The sequence below is a fragment of the Lolium perenne genome, chromosome 7, assembly GCF_019359855.2.
Source record: "Lolium perenne isolate Kyuss_39 chromosome 7, Kyuss_2.0, whole genome shotgun sequence".
Taxonomy (NCBI): Eukaryota; Viridiplantae; Streptophyta; class Magnoliopsida; order Poales; family Poaceae; genus Lolium; species Lolium perenne.
In genome coordinates, this window is record NC_067250.2 from 250,591,005 (window position 1) to 250,613,532 (window position 22,528).

Genomic DNA, 22,528 nt, shown 5'->3' on the forward strand with positions numbered 1-22,528 from the left:
AGTAAAAGAATGGTCCTCCATAGAGGAAAAGCATCGATTGCTATATTTGTGCTAGAGCTTTGATTTTGAAAACATGAAACAATTTTGTCAACGGTAGTAATAAAGCATATGCATCATGTAAATTATATCTTATAAGTTGCAAGCCTCATGCATAGTGTACTAATAGTGCCCGCACCTTGTCCTAATTAGCTTGGACTACCGGATCATCACAATGCATTGTTTTTACCAAGTGTCACAAAGGGGTACCTCTATGCCGCCTGTACAAAGGTCTAAGGAGAAAGCTCGCATTGGATTTCTCGCTATTGATTATTCTTCAACTTAGACATCCATACCGGGACAACATAGACAACAGATAATGGACTCCTCTTTTATGCATAAGCATATAACAACAATTAATAATTTTCTCATTTGAGATTTGAGGATTGTTGTCCAAAACTGAAACTTCCACCATGGATCATGGCTTTAGTTAGCGGCCCAATGTTCTTCTCTAACATATGCATGCTTAACCATAAGGTGGTAGATCTCTCTTACTTCAGACAAGACGGACATGCATAGCAACTCACATGAAATTCAACAATGAATAGTTGATGGCGTCCCCAGTAAACATGGTTATCGCACAACAAGCAACTTAATCTATACCTAATAATAAAGGAGCTAATGTTTCCTTGGTTTCGTCCGTCTCTTTACGTTTTGGTCCATCACGAAGTGCGCTTTCGTCGTCCGCTGCACCGGTACAGCCCAACCTTTACCATCGCTTCTAACTTGGCCACCTCAACCAATCGATCTACAACCGAGTACAACTCAAACAGGTTAGAGTTTCCAATTAACACGTCATTCTGATCTGTATAAGTAGCCACGCCGGCTACGCTGAGTCTGTTGGATCTCGTAGCGAGGAGTCGTCTAGCACGACACGGCTGTGGGGATCCAAGATCATCACTGGAAATCACGGCCGCTCGCCGCGTACGTAAGTCTTCACCTAAGCCGCTTGCCGCGAGTAAGAGGCAAACGTCCCTTGCGCCGGCGCGTCTGGATTTGATGGTGGCACTCTGCCGTGATCGGGCTGCCGGCACAAGGACTGAGAGGGACTGCTTCCGACTGCTGGCGCTGAAGCGTGGGAAGGGCGCCAAGCTGCGGGCAAGGTGTTGGAGAAGGATGCTGACAGTGTGGAGGTTTTCGCTCTCCTCCGGTGACGCACGAGGCAGGATGCCGTCCAGGTAAAGAGGAGGGGTGTGTCAGTGTGTGATCCATGCTTCGTACTCCCGGCCGCGCATGGCCGTTCACCCGTTCCGATCCATCTACTCCTCCTTGACCCCACCGACGGTGTAATACTATGGGACGGCCACTACTCGCTCGCGCCAGGAGACGCGGCTCTGGCGCCGCTCGCCCACTACGATGGTGTACAACGCCAGACGCTGTTGTGAAGTGTACAAGTAGATTGCCTAGCTCTTTCCATTAGAGGAAATAGCACATAACACCATATGTTGGTGAATCTTTTGCACAAAACCACAAGTTGCAGTTTGTTTTGCACAGAACACCAGATTTCTTGGTAATCTTTGCAAAAAACACATAATACTTGATTAGTCTCCGTTGACACAGTAATTAGATGATTGGACCCAGTAGTAGTAAGGGCATCTCCAACGGGCGACGCAAACGAACGCTGAGCGACCGTTTGCGTCCGCGCATGCCGAAAATGCGTCTGGTACCCCTCCAGCGGTGCGACGCAGAGTGACCAGAGTGTCCGCATCGACACAAACCTACCGCATATTTGCGCTTGGAATGTGTCGCGGTGGACGCCCCAAGTGACCGCTCGCTTCTCCACTGGGCCCGCCTGGTAGCGAGCCTGTATCGAGGTCATCGCTTCCGCGGTCAGCGCTTCCACGTCTGCGCCGCAGCCTTCGCCATCAATGTTGCGGTTGCCTCTTCTACGCGCGCACTGGCGGGCGGCGGCTGGGCTTCTGCGCCGCTTCAATAGCATCATTTCCCGCGAGCGGCCGGCCTTAAAAGTCGACCGGCATCGTTCCTGCCATCGCCCACACCTCCACTCCCACCACCACCGCCATACCACCATGGGAAAGAAGAAGAATGATTTCGAGGCGTCCGACAGCGGCACCAACAAAGTTGTAGGTGCTCCAGAAGTAATCAACTGAGGCTTATAAACGGAGTCCGAAGTGGCGGCCGCCGTCTTCCTCTCCCATGACCTGGATGCCGCAGTAGGGTACCCAATCTTGGACCATAATTCATCAAGATGCTCGCCCTCGCCCTGGCCGTCGATGTTGCGGAGAGGCAGCACATGCGGCACATCGTCGAGCCCGCGCCATGCAACTTCCTCGGCCACCGAGATCTCGTCTTCGTCGTCGGAAACCTCGCCGATGGGATCAAAACGCGACCCCGAGCCTGGGGGACCCACCACCGGCGTGAGCACCGGCCCGATCGGCGGTAAAACCAGCCGCCGCCGGAGCCTAGACGCCGGCGTGACCCACGCCGTCTCGGTCACCTCGGTCATCGCCTCATCCTAGCCTACGTTGGTTAGTAGAAGAATATACTGGTCGAACCAGATTGATCGAACCAGACCACTCCTCTAATTGCTGTGTCAAATAGGCTAATTATGTTTTATGTGTTTCTTGCAAAGATTACAAGGAAATATGGTGTTCTGTGCAAAACAAACTGCAACCTGTGGTTCTATGCAAAAGATTCACCAACAATTGGTGTTATGTGCTATTTCCTCTTTCCATTAGTTCGGATTTTTGGTTCAAGTGGCTAGTACATGAAGCTTAACATGGTATCAGAGCTCCAGGTCTCGAGTTCAAATCCTGTCTTTCACATGGTTTTCGCAATTAAGCCTAAAAATTGCTGTTGCCCCCCTCTTTAGCCACCGCTGTTTCGGTGTGCTCTTCTTCTTTCACGTGTTGACTTTCTCTTATCCCGTCACACGCGAGTGGGGGTGTTGTGAAGTGTACAAGTAGATTGCCTAGCTCTTTCCATTAGTTCGGACTTTTGGTTCAAGTGGCTAGTGTATGAAGCTTAACAGACGCGACCTCTTGCCTCCGGAGTCCGGACGTGTGGTTCTTTTTTTTGCGGGGGACAGGCAAACTGGTTCGATCGTGTTGTTCTTTCGTCAGCTCACGGTGGCCATGCACGCGCTCGGGGCATGCACGTGCCGGAACTTGGTCCAAGTCCAGTGTTTCGAGCGGGGGAAGCGCAGCTGCAAGAGGTGGGCAGAGACGTACGTCAAGTTTCCTGGCACAGGTAGCGGAAGCTGTACCGGGAGTCCGGGACAGGGGTCAGGGGAGCAGTATCAGCAGCAGTACTTTGAACCAGAACGAGGAGAACTCTACGCGGTGGCTATGCAAATCGAGGACGGGAGCCTATGTACTGGATAATACAGTAATATTGACTTTGTATGACAGTTCGTATGGATCGGATAGAGTTTGCAACGTCTAAGCAGTGATCCTGTCTCACGGGCCAGTACAATATACAACTTGTGTCAGGACTGCCATACAGATACAGAGGTTAACGTATAATCAGGGCTATACAACCCATCTTATACTGAATGTGGAATTTGTTAAGCTATACAAGTCGCTGTCCACAGTGCCAATGTAGAGTTGACAGTTTTGAAAACTACGGTCTGGCCGTTTTAGCCTATCCAACTCCAACTGCAAACAAAGGTCTTACATGCGATGCATCTGAGCATCAGAAATGCAGGGATACGTCTACCATACAAAGTTCTATCATTGAGAATGCTACAACTAATTCGGGACGATATGAAAAAAATATAAGCCAGTTGCAAAAGAAGGAATACAAAAATATTGTTACAGATGATTTACTTGAGGTATTTTTACATTCGTAATCTCTCTTTTGAGGTATTACAATCGCAAAAGATTTAGAGCCGTGCAATCACTCAATTGGATGGGTTTTCATAAGTTCAAATGGTTGACAAGAACAATGATTTTTTCCGTTGCAACGCACGGGCATGTTTCCTAGTAAGAGATAAAGTGCATAATTACATATTCAATACCACAATAGTTTTTAAGCTATTTGTCCCATGAGCTATATATTGCAAAGGTGAATGATGGAATTTTAAAGGTAGCACTCAAGCAATTTACTTTGGAATGGCGGAAAATACCATGTAGTAGGTAGGTATGGTGGACACAAATGGCATAGTGGTTGGCTCAAGTATTTTGGATGCATGAGAAGTATTCCCTCTCGATACAAGGTTTAGGCTAGCAAGACTTATTTGAAACAAACACAAGGATGAACCGGTGCAGCAAAACTCACATAAAAGACATATTGAAAACATTATAAGACTCTACACCGTCTTCCTTGTTGTTCAAACTCAATACTAGAAATTATCTAGACCTTAGAGAAACCAAATATGCAAACCAAATTTTAGCATGCTCTATGTATTTCTTCATTAATGGGTGCAAAGCATATGATGCAAGAGCTTAATCATGAGCACAACAATTGCCAAGTATCACATTACCCAAGACATTTATAGCAATTACTACATGTATCATTTTCCAATTCCAACCATATAACAATTTAACGAAGGAGAAACTTCGCCATGAATACTATGAGTAGAAACCAAGGACATACTTGTCCATATGCTACAGCGGAGCGTGTCTCTCTCCCATAAAGTGAATGCTATGATCCATCTTATTCAAACAAAACAAAAAACAAAAACAAACCGACGCTCCAAGAAAAAGCACATAAGATGTGATGGAATAAAAATATAGTTTCAGGGGAGGAACCTGATAATGTTGTCGATGAAGAAGGGGATGCCTTGGGCATCCCCAAGCTTAGACGCTTGAGTCTTCTTGATATATGCAGGGGTGAACCACCGGGGCATCCCCAAGCTTAGAGCTTTCACTCTCCTTGATCATGTTGCATCATACTCCTCTCTTGATCCTTGAAAACTTCCTCCACACCAAACTCGAAACAACTCATTAGAGGGTTAGTGCACAATAAAAATTAATATATTCAGAGGTGACACAATCATTCTTAACACTTCTGGACATTGCATAATGCTACTGGACATTAGTGGATCAAAGAAATTCATCCAACATAGCAAAAGAGGCAATGCGAAATAAAAGGCAGAATCTGTCAAAACAGAACAGTTCGTATTGACGAATTTTAAAATGGCACCAGACTTGCTCAGATGAAAATGCTCAAATTGAATGAAAGTTGCGTACGTATCTGAGGATCATGCACGTAAATTGGCTTAATTTTCTGAGCTACCTACAGGGAGGTGGACCCAGATTCGTGACAGCAAAGAAATCTGGAACTGTGCAGTAATCCAAATCTAGTACTTACTTTTCTATCAACGGCTTAACTTGGCACAACAAAACACAAAACTAAGATAAGGAGAGGTTGCTACAGTAGTAAACAACTTCCAAGACACAAAATAAAAACAAAGTACTGTAGGTAAAAACATGGGTTGTCTCCCATAAGCGCTTTTCTTTAACGCCTTTCAGCTAGGCGCAGAAAGTGTGTATCAAGTATTATCAAAGGGTGATGCATCGTTATCATGAGCTCCCCCATCCATAGTGGTACTAAGGGCTTTGTCAATTTTAGGCCTATAATAATACTTCTTTGGTCTAGGCACTTTAGAGACATACATAAACTTTTGCTCCTTACCCACATAAGCTTTCTCCTTATATTTAAGAGAAGAAAATGTTGAACCCAAGGTTCCCATAGCTTTTTCAAGTTCGTCAATCCTATTGATTTGATCATCATGGACAGCATTAGTTCCTAGGACACTAATTCTTTCATCAATTCCTCCTAAGGATTTATCAAGTTCATCAGTTTTATCAAGTAATATTTCCAATTTAGCTTCAATACTTGGAAAATTTTTCTCTATGGTTTCCAATTTTTTCATAACATCTTCAAGAGAGATTTCAGTTTTAACTTTATCAACAGGGGGTATTCCAAATAAACTCTCAATAATGCAACTAGCTTCTAATGCAGGGGTACTTAAGAAGTCACCTTTTGCGAGACTATCAAGAACATATCTATTCCAGCTAGAGATACCAACATAAAAATTCCTGAGTAAAATAATGGTGGAGTGTTTCTTAGTGCATCTATTATGGGCATCACTAATTCTATACCAAGCATCTCTCAAACATTCTCCCCCTCGTTGTTTAAATGTACGAACTTCAACTTCAGGGTTACTCATTTTAGTAGTAGTAAATAAAGCAAACTAGATAAAGTAAATGCAAGTAAACTAATTTTTTTTGTGTTTTTGATATAGCAAACAAGATAACAAGTAAAGTAAAACTAGCAACTAATTTTTTTGTATTTTGATTTAGTGCAGCAAACAAAGTAGTAAATAAAACTAAGCAAGACAAAAACAAAGTAAAGAGATTGAGAAGTGGAGACTCCCCTTGCAGCGTGTCTTGATCTCCCCGGCAACGGCGCCAGAAATTTACTGCTGGCGTGTAGTTGACGTGGGAGTTAGAAATCTTTGTGGTGTAACTTTTCTTCAGTTCCCCGGCAACGGCGCCAGAAATTTGCTTGATGCGTGTGGTTGGCACGTCCGTTGGGAACCCCAAGAGGAAGGTGTGATGCGCACAGCGGCAAGTTTCCCTCAGTAAGAAACCAAGGTTTAATCGGACCAGTAGGAGTCAAGAAGCACGTTGAAGGTTGATGGCGGCGAGATGTAGTGCGGCGCAACACCAGGGATTCCGGCGCCAACGTGGAACCTGCACAACACAACCAAAGTACTTTGCCCCAACGAAACAGTGAGGTTGTCAATCTCACCGGCTTGCTGTAACAAAGGATTAACCGTATTGTGTGGAAGATGATTGTTTGCAGAAAACAGTAGAACAAGTATTGCAGTAGGTTGTATTTCAGTAAAGAGAATTGGACCGGGGTCCACAGTTCACTAGAGGTGTCTCTCCCATAAGACGAACAGCATGTTGGGTGAACAAATTACAGTTGGGCAATTGACAAATAAAGAGAGCATGACCATGCACATACATATCATGATGAGTATAGTGAGATTTAATTGGGCATTACGACAAAGTACATAGACCGCCATCCAGCATGCATCTATGCCTAAAAAGTCCACCTTCAGGTTATCATCCGAACCCCCTCCAGTATTAAGTTGCTAACAACAGACAATTGCATTAAGTATTGCGCGTAATGTAACTAGTGACTACATCCTTGAACATACCACTAATGTTTTATCCCTAGTGGCAACAGCACATCCATAACCTTAGAGGTTCGTGTCACCCCTCCAGATTCACGGAGACATGAACCCACTATCGAGCATAAATACTCCCTCTTGGAGTTACTAGCATCAACTTGGCCAGAGCATCTACTAATAACGGAGAGCATGCAAGATCATAAACAACACATAGACATAGCTTTGATAATCAACATAACAAGTATTCTCTATTCATCGGATCCCAACAAACGCAACATATAGAATTACAGATAGATGATCTTGATCATGTTAGGCAGCTCACAAGATCCGACAATGATAGCACAATGGGGAGAAGACAACCATCTAGCTACTGCTATGGACCCATAGTCCAGGGGTAGACTACTCACACATCACACCGGAGGCGACCATGGCGGCGTAGAGTCCTCCGGGAGATGATTCCCCTCTCCGGCAGGGTGCCGGAGGCGATCTCCTGGATCCCCCGAGATGGGATCGGCGTTGGTGGCGTCTCTGGAAGGTTTTCCGTATCGTGGCTCTCGGTACTGGGGGTTTCGTCACGGAGGCTATTTGTAGGCGGAAGGGCAGGTCAAGAGGCGGCACGGGGGGCCCACACCACAGGGCCGCGCGGCCAAGGGGGGGCCGCGCCGCCCTAGGGTGTGGCCCCCTCGTCGCCCCTCTTCATCTCTCCTTCGGACTTCTGGAAGCTTCGTGGAAAAATAGGCCCCTGGGCTTTGATTTCGTCCAATTCCGAGAATATTTCCTTACTAGGATTTCTGAAACCAAAAACAGCAGAAAACAGCAACTGGCACTTCAGCATCTTGTTAATAGGTTAGTTCCAGAAAATGCACGAATATGACATAAAGTGTGCATAAAACATGTAGATAACATCAATAATGTGGCATGGAACATAAGAAATTATCGATACGTCGGAGACGTATCAGGCAGTAACTTGCAATTGATTTAATGTGTAAACCACTTTAATTCACATAAAGTAAAATAATTCAAAGTAAAACTACTTTACTTGGTGATTCATTTATTCATTCAAAAAATGAGTTGGAAAAATAATAGAGTTGCCCCTATATTTTGGAATAAAAAGGAATAGAGTATTTTTCTTTGAAAAATACCTTTCTCAATAGAAATGACTTGGAATAATAGAATTTCCTTTTGAAATGTTTGAAAATAAGTATTTGAACTTATTTGAGATTTTTCCTTGATTTTTAAATACAAGGATATAATAGTTTAAAATTCCAAGTTATTATTTTAAATTCATCAAATTCATAATTTTGAATTTGTTTCTTAATTTCTATTTCATATTTAATTTTGGTTAAGAATAATTTTTCATTCACCAATCCAATTTTTAATGGATTTTTAGAGTTGTATTTTATTTACTAAAAATTGGTGAAATTCTGGCCTTTTTCTAAATTGTGAAAACTCCAAAATACCCCCTGGCCCCTATTGGGCCAGCCCATTAACCTAAGCCCATGGGACAGCCCACTAAGGCATGCCCCATAGTGGTTCGATGGCGCCAAAGCGGCCCACCTCGCTCACTTACGCGTCTCTCTCACTCGCTCGCCCTAACCCTAATCTCTCGCGACTCCCGTGGCGATGGCGTCGCCGCAATGGCCGCCGCCGTGCTCCGGCCACCTCCTGACCTCCCTACCTTCGCCACCTATCTGATCTGGACCTCCGCGAGATGATCTGTCGATCTGTCCGCGTGGTTTCTCCGATTTCCCCCTCTCCTGGCGAATCGCCTCCTCTCTGGATCCACTGGAGAATCGCCTCGGGCGATTTGGTGGTCTCCGGTGAACTCTCGTCCTCGCCGTCGACGTGCGCGCCCTCTGAGACCAACCTGGTGTGGTGCTGCTTGCAGTACCAGTGCCATCGTCTCCGTGCCGTGCTGCTGTGGTGGTGTTCGTGCTCGTTGGCGTAACGCTGGCGCCTACCCTGGGTCTTGCAGCTGCTATGGCCGCCGAGCACTGCCTCGCCATGCCATAGCCTCTGCCACCAGGTGCATGTAAGTAATCTGCTCCTTCTCCTTCTCTTCTCCATGCCTGTGCGCCTCCCAAGCTACTGTGCTTCTTCTTCCTCCTGTTCTACTGCTCTCTGGTGATCCTGTGATCACACAGAGCCTTGCCATAGCTGCCTAAGTTACCTATGCTTCCCTTTTCTGCAAGCTATGGCCAATCTTCCAATTTCTGGTACTGGCCAGTGCTTCCTTGCATGCCATGTGTTGATTATCTATTGCTCCTATCATGCTCTGATCTTGCTATGCTATGTTGTGCTTGCTTACAAGCTTGCTATACCATGTTGTTCATGCTTATGGGCTTGCTATGCTTACTGGCAATCTACACTTGCTTGTCTAGGTGTACTGCTGTGCATTTGTGACACTTGTGAATGTCAGTGATGTGTGTGAGGTACCTCTGTGCCTCCTGTGTAAGCCATTGATCCATAGGATCAACCATTTCTTGTTAGCTAGCTTATCTGTGTGGCTTGACTTGACTTGATTCAATTGATCCATCTGATCAATTAAATGTCAGTGATTGGTCGCTGATTAATTCTGTGGCTAAATGAATCATTTTCCTTGCTGATGCTGATGCTCAAGCATCACTATGCTACTGTATACATGTGCTGTTGCTTATTCTAGCTCACTCGACTTGATCCAGTGGCTATGATGCAGTGATTTGCGCTGTGTTGCCTTACAGTGTGCTACTATCAGTAAATAGCATGGATCTGTGATATATTCATGCTTGAATAAATTAATTTACGATGAACTGCTTATGCAGTGATGATTTAATTTACTTGCTTGTATATGAATTTGCTGTTCATAATGATTTAACAAGCAAATGAATCTGAATCCAACTCTGGATGATGATGTTCTGTATTTGGCTTTATTTTAATTGGTGCTAAGTGTGATGTGACCTCAGTAACCTTTCTACTGATTGGTTGCTCACCTGTTTGGTTGGATCTTGTGGCTACTCAACTTTGCTTGCATGTTTGGGGATCATACTAACTATGAATGCCAATATGCTTGCCTGTGATGAAATCTAGGGTTTTACCTATGGTTATGTGCCTAGGATTTTTTGTGTAGTCTTTACTAGCTGCTAATATTGCAATACATCTACTGGTGCTATCTGTGCATGAGATCTTGCTTCTGTGCACAAGATCTGTATCTGGATGGTTTCTATTTTAGTAGCTTTTTAGACTAGCAGTGATCCTTGGTGAAAACCAAGTGATGATTCACCCTGTTGAGCATCTGCTCAACCCCATGACTGTGTCATGCATAATTTATTGATTAAATCCATTGGATCTTTTCCAGGAACTTGGTATACCTTGTTCCAGCTCCTAGAATGAGATTTTGTGTTGATGCAGACTTGTGGTTTGTTCACAGCCCTTCACCTCCAGTCCTGGTTGATCTTCTAGGTCACCATGATTTCTGTGGGTTAAGTGGTTGGGTGGGTTGGTTCTGTTCTTGAGCAAGAACTGGATGAACTCTGTGCTTCTCTAACTTCACCCTTACCTGGTGAATTTCTTATCTGGTCGACTGCTACAGTTTCTAGGATTTGTGCTGCTTTTATATGAACCCTACTCCTTCCCTAGCCTTGACACACAAGCCTGGCTTGCTTTGTGACTAAGCTGATGCATGGCCTTGCTGTGGCTTGCCCAACTCAAGCTCTCATATGCTGTAACTTGAGCCCTCTGTGGTGCTCAGTCTTGGTCTGCTTGATCCTATCTTGTGCTGTCCAGGCTTTGGACAAGCACAAGTGTGCAGTGACAGTGTACTCTGTCCAAACTGAATTTCTGTTATGTATTCACTCTGTCCAAACTGAATTTCTAACACTTAACATTCTGGCTAGCACTTGTGATTCTGTTTTGCAGGTTTGAAGTTGAATATGACCAGAAGATATTCTTCAAGGCATTTAGTCTAGGTTTTAGTTTAGGACAATCTTGTAATTTTCCTTTTTCATTTCTGTTTATTATTCATCAATTCTTGTATCAAGAATATTGTAAAGACAATGTATTCTGTGTTGATTATCAATAAAGCTCAAGTGTTTGTTTATGAGCTTTTGATTTATGTAATGTTTGTTTCCTAAATTAAATATTGTATTTAATATTCAATTTGAAATTCAAGGTCATTTTAATTCGTATGTTGTATTTGAATTGTGAATTCAATATTCATAGTGCTTATTGCTTATTGTTTAATGTGTTATAACTTGTCAAATGAATTCATTCCCCAAATCAACAAGATACAAAAGAGATCATGTCGAAATTTCCCTAACTCACATTGCCTAACCCTAAGTGCAAAATGAGAGAGAACCTCGATCCCTCATAGGTTTAGTTGCAATAAGGCGCGAAAATTTCCCCCGTTTTGCGATGAAATGCACATCCCATTTCTAAATCTACCCTTCGTTGTTCCTATGTTCTGGGTTATTACACGTCTTCAACCTTTGTACATTCCCATAAAACTTATGAGTTTATGTAGTCTCAATAGATTATATTCTATCATCTTGCAATAAGGTCTTAGATATCACATATATCTCATACCTTGCTTATTTCTGAAAATAAAATTTCCAGCTCCTTAATTTTCAAACAGATTTGAACTTCAAGTTTCTCGGAGACAAGATGACTTTAGGTACTAATTGAAACCATAGCTCTATGAATCAACAATGTGAGGTTTACTAAAAGTTTGCAATAGGACTTAATAATTTCTTGATTCTTTAACAATACGGTACCAGTCCGTAAAGTTTCTTGTCAGACTTAACTGTATTTCTATCTCAATTACAAGACTAGCGCATGGTAGAAAACAGATGCCAACACTACAAAATTAATTCAAAATACTACTCAGTCTATGTTCATGATAATTAATTCATGTTTTAACATAATTACTAATGAACTCCCACTTAATACAACATCCCTCATAGTTGTTAAGTGGTACACAAACCAAATCCACTACACCAAAACCGATCATCACGTGAGATGATGTAGCTTCAATGGTGAACATCAACATGTTGATCATATCATCCATATGACTCGTGTTCAACCTTTCGGTTTCCGTTGTCCCGAGGCCATGTCTGTACATGCTAGGCTCGTCAAGCAAACCCAAGTATTCCACGTGTGCAACATGGCTTACACCCTTTGTATGTGAACGTAGAGTCTATCACATCCGATCATCACGAGATGCTTCGAAACGACGAACTGTAGCAACGGTGCATACGAGGGGAGAACACTTTATTATCTTGATATTAATGTGAGGGATCATCTTATAATGCTACCGTCGCGATCTAAGCATGATAAGATGCATAAAGGATTAACATCACATGCAATTCATGCCCTTTGGTCTTTGCGCCTTCGATCTTCATCTCCAAAGCACGAACATGATCTCCATCATCAACGGGCATGATCTCCATCATCGTCGGCGTAGCGTCAAGGTCCATGGCGCCGTCTTCATGGTTGTTCACCGTGTGTAGCGACTATTACAACTACTTTGAAATAATACTACAACATGAAATATAAAGACAACCATAAGGCTCTTGCCGGTTGCCACAATATAATAATGACCATCTCATACATATTTATCATCACATCATGGCCATATCACATCACCAAACCCTGCAAAAACAAGTTAGACGCCTCTAATTTGGTTTGCATATTTTACGTGGTTTAGGGTTTTCGAGTAAGATACAATCTACCTACAAACATGAACCACAACGGTGATACTAGTGTTGTCAATAGAAAGAGTAAATTGAATCTTCACTCTGGTGGGAGAGACAGACACCCGCAAAGCCACTTATGCAATACAAGTTGCATGTCGAGCGTTGATCAAATCCCATGAACGCGGTCATGTAAAGTTAGCCCGGGCCGCTTCATCCCACCATGCCGCAAGATGCAAAGTACACAAACTAAAGACAACAAAGCATCAACGCCCACAAAATCATTGTGTTCTACTCGTGCAACCAATCTATGCATAGACACTGCTCTGATACCATTGATGGGATTCGTAGCATAGAAAACAAAAAATTTCCTACCGCAAGAACGAAACACAAGCCAAGATTTAATCTAGAAGACGGTAGCAACGAGGGGATCCTGAGACTAACCCTTGAAGATTTCCAAAGCCTACGAGATTTGATCTCGTTGTTGCAGAAGATGATCACTTGCCGCTTTCAAAAGCGCGTAAAAGATCTTGACGGTGCCACAATCGGACAGCACCTCCGTACTCGGTCACACGTACGGTGTTGATGAAGACGGCGTCCTCCTCCCCGTTCCAGCGGGCAGCGGATGTAGTAGATCCTCCGCGGAATCCCGGCAGCATGACAGCGTGGTGGCGGTGGTGGTGGAGAACTCCGGCAGGGCTTCGCCTATGCGCTGCGGGAGCATTATGTGGAGGCTAGGGTTTGGGGAGAGGGGGGCTTGGGCGCTGGCCACTTGGGGGCTGCGGCCAAGAGGGCTTTGGTGTGTCCGGTCCCCTACCCTTTCTCCTCATTATATAGGTGGAACCCCCAAGAGTTGTAGTCCAAGTCTTCGAATAAGACCCCAACACCAAAACTTGCCAGAAGGACAAATCCTACTCAAGATGGGAGTCCTACTCAAGGTGGGACTCCCACCTTTCCTTGGAGGGGGGTGGCCGGCCACCATGGTGGAGTCCACCTGGGACTCCTCCCCCTTAGGGTTGGCCGGCCATGCTAGTGGAGTCCCTCCGGGACTCCGCCTTCCATAGTGATTTCTTCCGGACTTTTCTAGAACCTTCCATAAATGCACCGGATCATTTTCAAACTTAAAAAATGACTTCCTATATATGAATCTTATTCTCCGGACCATTCCGGACCTCCTCGTGATGTCTTGGATCCCATCCGAGACTCCGAACAAATCTTCGAACTCCATTCCATATTCCATATCTACTTAAACGACATCAAACCTTAAGTGTGTCACCCTACGGTTCGTGAACTATGCAGACATGCACTACAAGAAAAGTTGCCATGGCCGACGAAGTTATAGTCGCGCCGTGGTTGTTGGTGCACCATGGCCGACGATTTTTGGTCTCTCCGTTGTGCATGTCAAAACGTTTTTTTCTCGTTTTTGAGGCCACCTAGCCCGACGAAAATGGCCAAAACGTCGCGTATGGTGTCCCGGGACGTGGTGCATCTCGAATTCTCGGGTTCGCTGGCAGAGTCAACGCAAATCCGCACCGCCCAGGGATGTAGGGCCCAGATGGCAGCCTCTCTGGCATTGTTTTTTTTCTCGATCGCGCCTTTTCGTTCAACGCTCTCCGATCGAGCAGTTTACGATGCAGGATCATGGGTCCCGCATGTCATCCTCTATGAACCAAAATTCTTTCTATTATTGGATTTTTTTTGACCCCCTGATTTCTAGCTACTTCCTTTTTTCTTTTGATCCCTTGTCGCCTTGGAAACGTTGAGACCGCTGCTGCTAACTGGGACCCGCATGTCATCCTCTATGAGTAATCAACTTTCTTTTCTTGGAGTTTTTTTGGGACCTCAAATTTGGTCACTTGCCTTTTTCTTTCGATACCCTGCCGCCTCTCAAACGGTGATACCGCTGCTGCTAAATGGGACCCACATGTCATCCTCTATGTACTATAAAACTTTCTTTTCTTGTATTTTTTGGCACCTCATATTTGGTCACTTACCTTTTTCTTTCGATCCCCTGGCTCCTCTCAAACGGTGAGACCGCTGCTGCTAAATGGGACCCACATGTCATTCTCTATGTACTATAAAACTTTCTTTTCTAGGATTTTTTTGGAACCTCATATTTGGTCACTTGCCTATTTCTTTCGATCCCGTGCCGCCTCGCAAACGGTGATACCGCTGCTGCTAAATGGGACCCGCATGTCATCCTCTATGTACTATAAAACTTTCTTTTCTTGAATTATTTTTGGCTCCTGATATTTGGTCACTTGCCTTTTTCTTTCGATCCCGTGCAGCCTCTCAAAAGCTGATACCGCTGCTGCTAAATGGGACCCGCATGTCATCCTCTATGTACAATCAAGTTTCTTTTCTTGAATTATTTTTGGATCCTGATATTTGATCACTTGCCTTTTTCTTTCGATCTCATGCCACGTTTGAAATGTTGAGGAACCTGCTGGCTCATGCGACCCGCATGTCATCCTCTATGTGCTATAAAAGTTTATTTTCTTGGATATTTCACCCTCTGATTTTGGCTATTTCCTTTTTCTTTTGATCCCCTGCTGCCTTGGAAACGTTGAGTAAGCTGCTGACTCATGGGACCCGCATATCATCCTCTATGTACAATCAACTTTCTTTTTCTTTTGATCTCAAGCCGCATTTGAAACGTTGAGACCGCTGCTGCTTAATGGGACCCGCATGTCATCCTCTATGTAAAATCAAGTTTCTTTTCTTGATTTATTTTTGGATCCTGATATTTGGTAACTTGCCTTTTTCTTTCGATCTCATGCCACGATTGAAACGTTGAGGAACCTGCTGGCTCATGGGACCCGCATGTCATCCTCTATGTGCTATAAAAGTTTATTTTCTTGGATTTTTTTTCACCCTCTGATTTTTGGCTATTTCCTTTTTCTTTTGATCCCCTGCCGCCTTGGAAACGTTGAGTAAGTTGCTGACTCATGGGTCCCGCTTGTCATCCTCTATGTACAATCAACTTTCTTTTTCTTTTTATCTCAAGCCACATTTGAAACATTGAGACCGCTGCTGCTAAATGGGACCCGCATGTCATCCTCTATGTACAGTAAAGTTTATTTTCTTGGATTATCTTTGGCTCCTGATATTTTGTCACCTGCCTTTTTCTTTCGATCTCATGCCGCCTTTGAAACGTTGAGTAAGCTGCTGGCTCATGGATCCCGCATGTCATCCTCTACGAACAATAAAAGTTTCCTTTTTTGGAGTTATTTTTTACCCCTAATTTCTGGCTATTTGCCTTTTTCTTTTGATCTCCCGCCCCCTTTGAAACGATGAGGACGCTGTTGGCAGGTCGGTCCCACATGTCATCCTCTATGAACAATAAAAGTTTCCTTTGATTAATTTATTTTGAACCCCTAATTAATTTCTGGATATTTCCTTTTTTTCTTTTGATCCACTGCCGCCTTGGAATCGTTGAGGATGCTGCTGCCTCATGGGTCCCGCATGTCATCCTCTCAGAACGGTAAATGTTTCTTTTCTTGGATTTTGTTTACCAAATGATTTTTGGCTTATTTTTCCTTTCGATCTCCTGCCGCCTTTAAAACGTTGAGGACGTTGCTGGCTCACGGGTCCCGCATGTCATCCTCTCAGAACGAAAATGTTTCTTTTCTTGGATTTTTTACCAACAGATTTTCGGTTTATTTTTTCTTTCCATCCCCTGCCGCCTTTAAAACGTTGACGACGCTGCTGGCTCATGGGTCCCCGATGTCAGCCTCCCCGTAGAAGAAACATGTGATATCTTGATTATTTTGCAGACAATAAACAATGTATTGCGCTCTGAGCTATTGCAAATGGATAAATTAAATATTTATTTTTACATAAACAAACTTATATGTTGAATCTCCTTGTTTTTTGTTTTTGCGAAGCATATGACTTTCCTATTTTTTTATAGAAAAATACGAACTTTCCTGTTTTGGAGTGGGATGAAATTGTACGAGTCAAAAAGCCCATCAGGATAATTCGAAGGCCCAGATGTCCAGATGCAGCCCAATTGAAATCTTTCTTTTCCATGATTTTTTTCACCCCCTGATTTCTGGCTACTTCATTTTTCTTTTGGTCTTGTGCCACCTTGGAAACGTTGAGACCGCTGCTGCAAAATGGGACCCGCATGTCATCCTCTATGTACAATAAAATTTATTTTCTTGGATTATTTTTGGCTCCTGGTATTTGGTCACTTGCCTTTTTCTTTCGATCTCATGGCACGTTTGAAACGTTGAGGAACCTGCTGGCTCATGGGACCCGCAAGTCATCCTCTATGTGCTATAAAAGTTTATTTTCTTGGATTTTTTTTCACCCTCTGATTTTTGGCTCCTGATATTTGGTCACTTGCTTTTTTCTTTCGATCTCATGCCCCGTTTGAAACGTTGAGGAACCTGCTGGTTCATGGGACCCGCATGTCATACTCTATGTACTATAAGTTCATTTTCTTGGTTTTTTTCACCCTCTGATTTTTGGCTATTTCCTTTTTCTTTTGATCCCCTGCCGCCTTGGAAATGTTAAGTAAGCTGCTGGCTCATGGGACCCACATGTCATCCTCTATGTCCATCAACTTTATTTTCTTGGATTTTTTGACCCCCTAATTTCTGTCTACTTTCCTTTTCTTTTGATCTCAAGCCGCATTTGAAACGTTGGGACCGCTGCTGTAAAATGGGACCCGCATGTCATCCTCTATGTAAATAAAGTTCCTTTTCTTGGATTATCTTTGGCTCCTGATATTTTGTCACTTGCCTTTTTCTTTCGATGTCATGCCGCCTTTAAAATGTTAAGTAAGCTGCTGGCTCATGGGTCCCGCATGTCATCCTCTACGAACAATAAAAGTTTCCTTTCTTGGAGTTATTTTTTACCCCTAATTTCTGGCTATTTGCCTTTTTATTTTGATCTCCTGCCCCCTTTGAAACGATGAGGACGCTGTTGGCAGGTCGGTCCCACATGTCATCCTCTATGAACAATAAAACTTTCCTTTTATGGATTTATTTTGAACCCCTAATTAATTTCTGGATATTTCCTTTTTTTCTTTTGATCCCCTGCCGCCTTGGAATCGTTGAGGATGCTGCTTCCTCATGGGCCCCGCATGTCATCCTCTCAGAACGGTAAATGTTTCTTTTCTTGGATTTTGAATAAGAAATGATTTTTGGCTTATTTTTTCTTTCGATCTCCTGCCGCCTTTAAAATGTTGAGGACGCTGCTGGCTCACGGGTCCCACATGTCATCCTCTAACATTAAACGCTGAGGATGCTGCTGCCTCATGGGTCCCGCATGTTATCCTCAGAACGAAAATGTTTCTTTTCTTGGATTTTGTACCAACAGATTTTTTGTTTATTTTTTCTTTCCATCCCCTGCCTCCTTTAAAACGTTGACGACGCTGCTGGCTCATGATTCCCCGATGTCAGCCTCCCTGTATAAGAAACATGTGATATCTTGATTATTTTGCAGACAATAAACAGTGTATTTTGCTCTGAGCTATTGCAAAGGGATAAATTAAATCTTTATTTTTACATATGCTCCCCGACGGCCGGTCGTTGTTGAGACGGGGCTCAGAGTTCACTTAGTTCACTTCATGTCAAAAATCAAGTATGTCACTTAATTGACTTTATGACCTCACTAACATAAGTAAAATAACCTATGTCATCAAATCATCATGGTCTGGGAAATACAGTAAAAGGTGAGGGAACAGTGAATGGGTACCGTGGTTTCGGAGAGCCTTTGAGTTTGAACATGAATTTGGTGAAGTAACAATGTGATTAGAACGTGGGCAATAGGACAAAGAATGATAAATCTAATAGTATAAATATTGTATTACTTATTGACAATAATCAGAAGGAAAGAGATTGTGGCAAAAGTAGGCTATATGTCCATGCTTTCAGCTTGAGTAGATCATATTTTCAAGTTTTTGAAGAATTGGTTATACAAAAATACAAGCTAAAACTACCAAAGAAAGAAAATTACATCCCAAATGTTGAATCTAGTACTGATGTACTGTATCTCAAAATAGGTCATGATGGCGTGTAGAAACATGTCACTGATGTTCTGACTAATGAAAGTAGATCTTCATAGCATGACAAAAACATTGTAGCATGGCTAATTTGATTCATTTCAAAGAAACTTATGCACATGAAAAGGAGCATTGGAGGCCATAACTACTTACATTATGTGAGCTTTTCTCTTCTTGCTTGAATCATATGCTGAAGTGACGTCTCCAGATGCATCAGAAGAGCCAGTTGTCTGAGCTGTAACATACTTGCCAACTCCACCACCAGCACTTGTTGAAGTAACAACGCCAGCTCATGGGTTGCTAAACCATGATCCGACCTTATCCTGAATTAATGCAAACAAATGATAAAATCATCGGAGATAAATTAATGCAAATCAATAATTGAATCTAACTAAAACAATATGCAAAGCAGCATTACATGATCGGCATCCTTGTTCTTCTCCTCCTACTTTGCATTTTCCTCTAACTCGGCAGGTTCTGTGCAAGGATTCACAAATACACAAACTTATAGTAACTTTATCTCCTTCTGCAAATAAAGTTAGAAAGCAGGAATAATAAGTTCAATTGTTTTCGCCCACTGAAAAAAACTATGTAAACACACTACATCAAGCAAACCAAAAAAAAATTACGTAACACAATGATTAAAGGTCAAGTGTACTACAAGAGTACCAAAATTAAAGGGGCAAAATAAGTAAAAAACGCAGATGAAGCTGAAAGTATCATCCTAATCAATGGGCAGTCAACATCATCACATCGCAAGCCTCACCATGAGGATAAAACGGTGTGCACAACGATGATTCTATGACATAATCATCCCTGGTCTCGGCATACCCTCAGATTGATCTTTCAAGTGCGCCTATCCTGCTTGTGTATAGAGTCTGTCCAAAGGATTGGCATCGACCCTGACCCTGCAATTAAGTTGTAAACACGATGAGACCGCTTTTACAAAAAATCGGATGCACAATTATAACCAGCATAAAATAGTAGCTACCATATGTGAACAACAAATTGGAGTACCCACAGCAGCAGACACAAAATGCAAGTGTTTCTCGTTCCTTACCAATTCCTCTTCTATTTGACCTCAAATAAGTAAACAAATTCCTAACATGTATTGTCTAAGTACAAGAACGGAGTAATCTCCTTGCACTCCCATGTATAATTTAACTTCGGGTCAGCCATACAGTACATGTAATTATTTAACGAGCTAACACAAAATCGTACATGCAGATACTTTGCACTAACCTCTTGGTCCTCCTGGGGCTTCTGGGTTAGGGTGGTAATTGTCATAATTATAAAAAGGATAAAATATGGTTAGTGTGGTAATTGCATGACCTATCATGAATCACACCTTGACACTACTTGGCATTACGGTCACCATTCTATATATGCAGTGTTCGAAAAAAAATCAGTGAAAATCAACAAATGTAACTTCCCTATTACATCATAAATGGGCTTGCATCTACAGAGGTGGTATATACCTTTAACATGGCAATCCATATTGATTACTATTTAGAAATGAGGCCTAATTCAGCCTGGAGTTTTTATTGTAATACGTAACAACAAAACAGTACACACATCAGTAGTAGCTCCTTTGTAGTCGGTACTACAGATAGTGTTATCTCTGTTATGTCCAAAATCATGTTCACAAAATTGGGAACAAGAATTTAAGTGATCCATCGACTGAAGACCAGATATGGGAAAATTACCTTCAGACGTAAGACTAAAAAATGTGAGATAAAGTACTCCATATTCACCAAAAGATTAAGGAGTACCAGGAGAATCAACCACTGACCCACAGTCCTAAGTTAAACCAAACATAATAATCACCAGTCCTAAACAATCGAATGAAAGTTGGAATAAATATATATACCATAGCTGCTAAATATGAACTGAACTCTTTGGGAAAATAGATAATCAAAGCTTGGGCATCACCATTACCTAGAGGAGACATCTTGTGGGTCCGGCTTCTGCAAAATTTGTGACCACGGACTACTTGTAAATCTTCTTGTTATATATAGGAGACACAAATCATTAATATTATTAAAACTGGTACTGAAATATAAGTAAAGCGATGAGTTAGCTAGAAACATATATCTTTACATAAGAGCATATATAGGAGAAACATATATATTTACATATAAAATTCTAGCAAAAACTATGAGGCATAGAGCACAACTTGGTTCATGACAATAAATATACCAAGTGAAAAAGAACCATAATTTTCAGAAGTATTATCTTCTAAGCTCATGGAGGTAATGCTAATTATGATGTCATCAATACAAAAAACAACTCAGAAACCATAGCACAGTTGGTGCACATTGTCGATGTTCTTGGGCAGTTACTGAACCAACCTATACATGCAGATTTCTCGTCCATGTATATAAGCGAAGCAATCAGAATAGACAGTGTACAGAATGTAAAATAGAAACTACTTCCGATGGTTCCAAGTAATATGTTATGAAAATAGAAAGTATACACAATATGCAGATTTTACCAGTGCAGCTCATCAATTTTGATGATATCAGGCATTTCCTTTCTGTTCTCTTCTCTAGTTGCCCTTTCCGTGGAGTCCTGAAGCAGCAGCAGCAGCAACCACGTCAAGCCTTCCTCCCTCCTTCATCGTCTCATATCGGCGGGATCTAGGGGTGGCGAAGAGAGGTGCGTGAATGCTGAAGTTGAGCAAGCGCTGACGATGCGGAGCCGTGCCGAGCCTGCGCGGTGGCCGTGGAACGCCCAAAGCACGAATCGGCTGGAGGAGACACCGCATCGTCCATCGATCCAGTCGAGGACAACGCGTCCACGTCTAGGGCATCGGCGGCGGCGCATCGCGGAGGAGTCAGGCAGCGTTTCCAAGGATGGGGAATGGCAAGCGGCGCAGGAGGCATCATCGATGAGGGGCCTTGGCGGAGGCGGAGGAGAGGACGAGGATCATTGGCATGTGGGTAGCGACGCTCGTGCGGTGGCGGCCGGCTGCGGCAACGATCGTGAGAGAGAGAGCTGAGGGGATCGATGGGCGAGGGCGCCGACAGGGCCGGATTGGATTCCAGGGCTGGGAATTGAATTTTCCAACTGGGAGTATCTAAAATGCAAAAATATAGCGACACGGGCGGAAGAAAGCAACGAAGTGCGACGAAACGGACGACGTATCAGGTTGACTACAAAACGTATGGCAGAATAAGGAACCGCTTTAGTCTTTTTAAGTAGGTGAGATATTGGAGTCCCTACCTTGAAATTCGTATCCACAACTCCAGTTCAGCAAGGTTCAACTTTTATAAAGGTAGTTTTTTTCACTATCATGTATCATGATAATTACTTTCAGCCAAAAGTGGTGGATTTAACTTCAAGACATGATGGTGTATGCTTTTTTGTGTAGTCATTGATTAAATGTTTTGTTATTTATTTTCATTTTGTGTGATTTCTTTTTCTGCTGACCATTATATATAATATATATATTTCACCGCATAAGTTTTTCAAGAAAACAAACTAAACTTATATTCATTAATCCCTTTTTAGTTTTGCTAACTTAATTTCATTTTATTTTTTCAATTCTTAAAACTAGATCTGGCTTGTATTTGAAAAGTACTATAGTTTAAGACATGCTGCAAGATAAGAGTTGGATGAGCCACTGGTAGAAAAAAGACCTTTAATCCCGGTTCACAACTGTCATTAATCCCGGTTGCTCCACCGGGATTAAATATGCGGGAC

General features: G+C 42.8%; 1 long non-coding RNA gene across 1 annotated transcript; it reads right to left on the reverse strand.

Annotated features, from left to right (window-relative positions):
• Window positions 1-19,652: 19,652 nt before the first annotated feature.
• On the reverse strand, window positions 19,653-22,028 carry LOC139833459 (uncharacterized). Its single transcript, XR_011749260.1, has 3 exons — window positions 20,762-22,028; window positions 20,530-20,623; window positions 19,653-19,731 (listed from the first exon to the last, which is right to left on the reverse strand). It is a non-coding gene; the product is annotated as an uncharacterized lncRNA (long non-coding RNA).
• Between the last annotated feature and the right edge of the window lie 500 nt (window positions 22,029-22,528).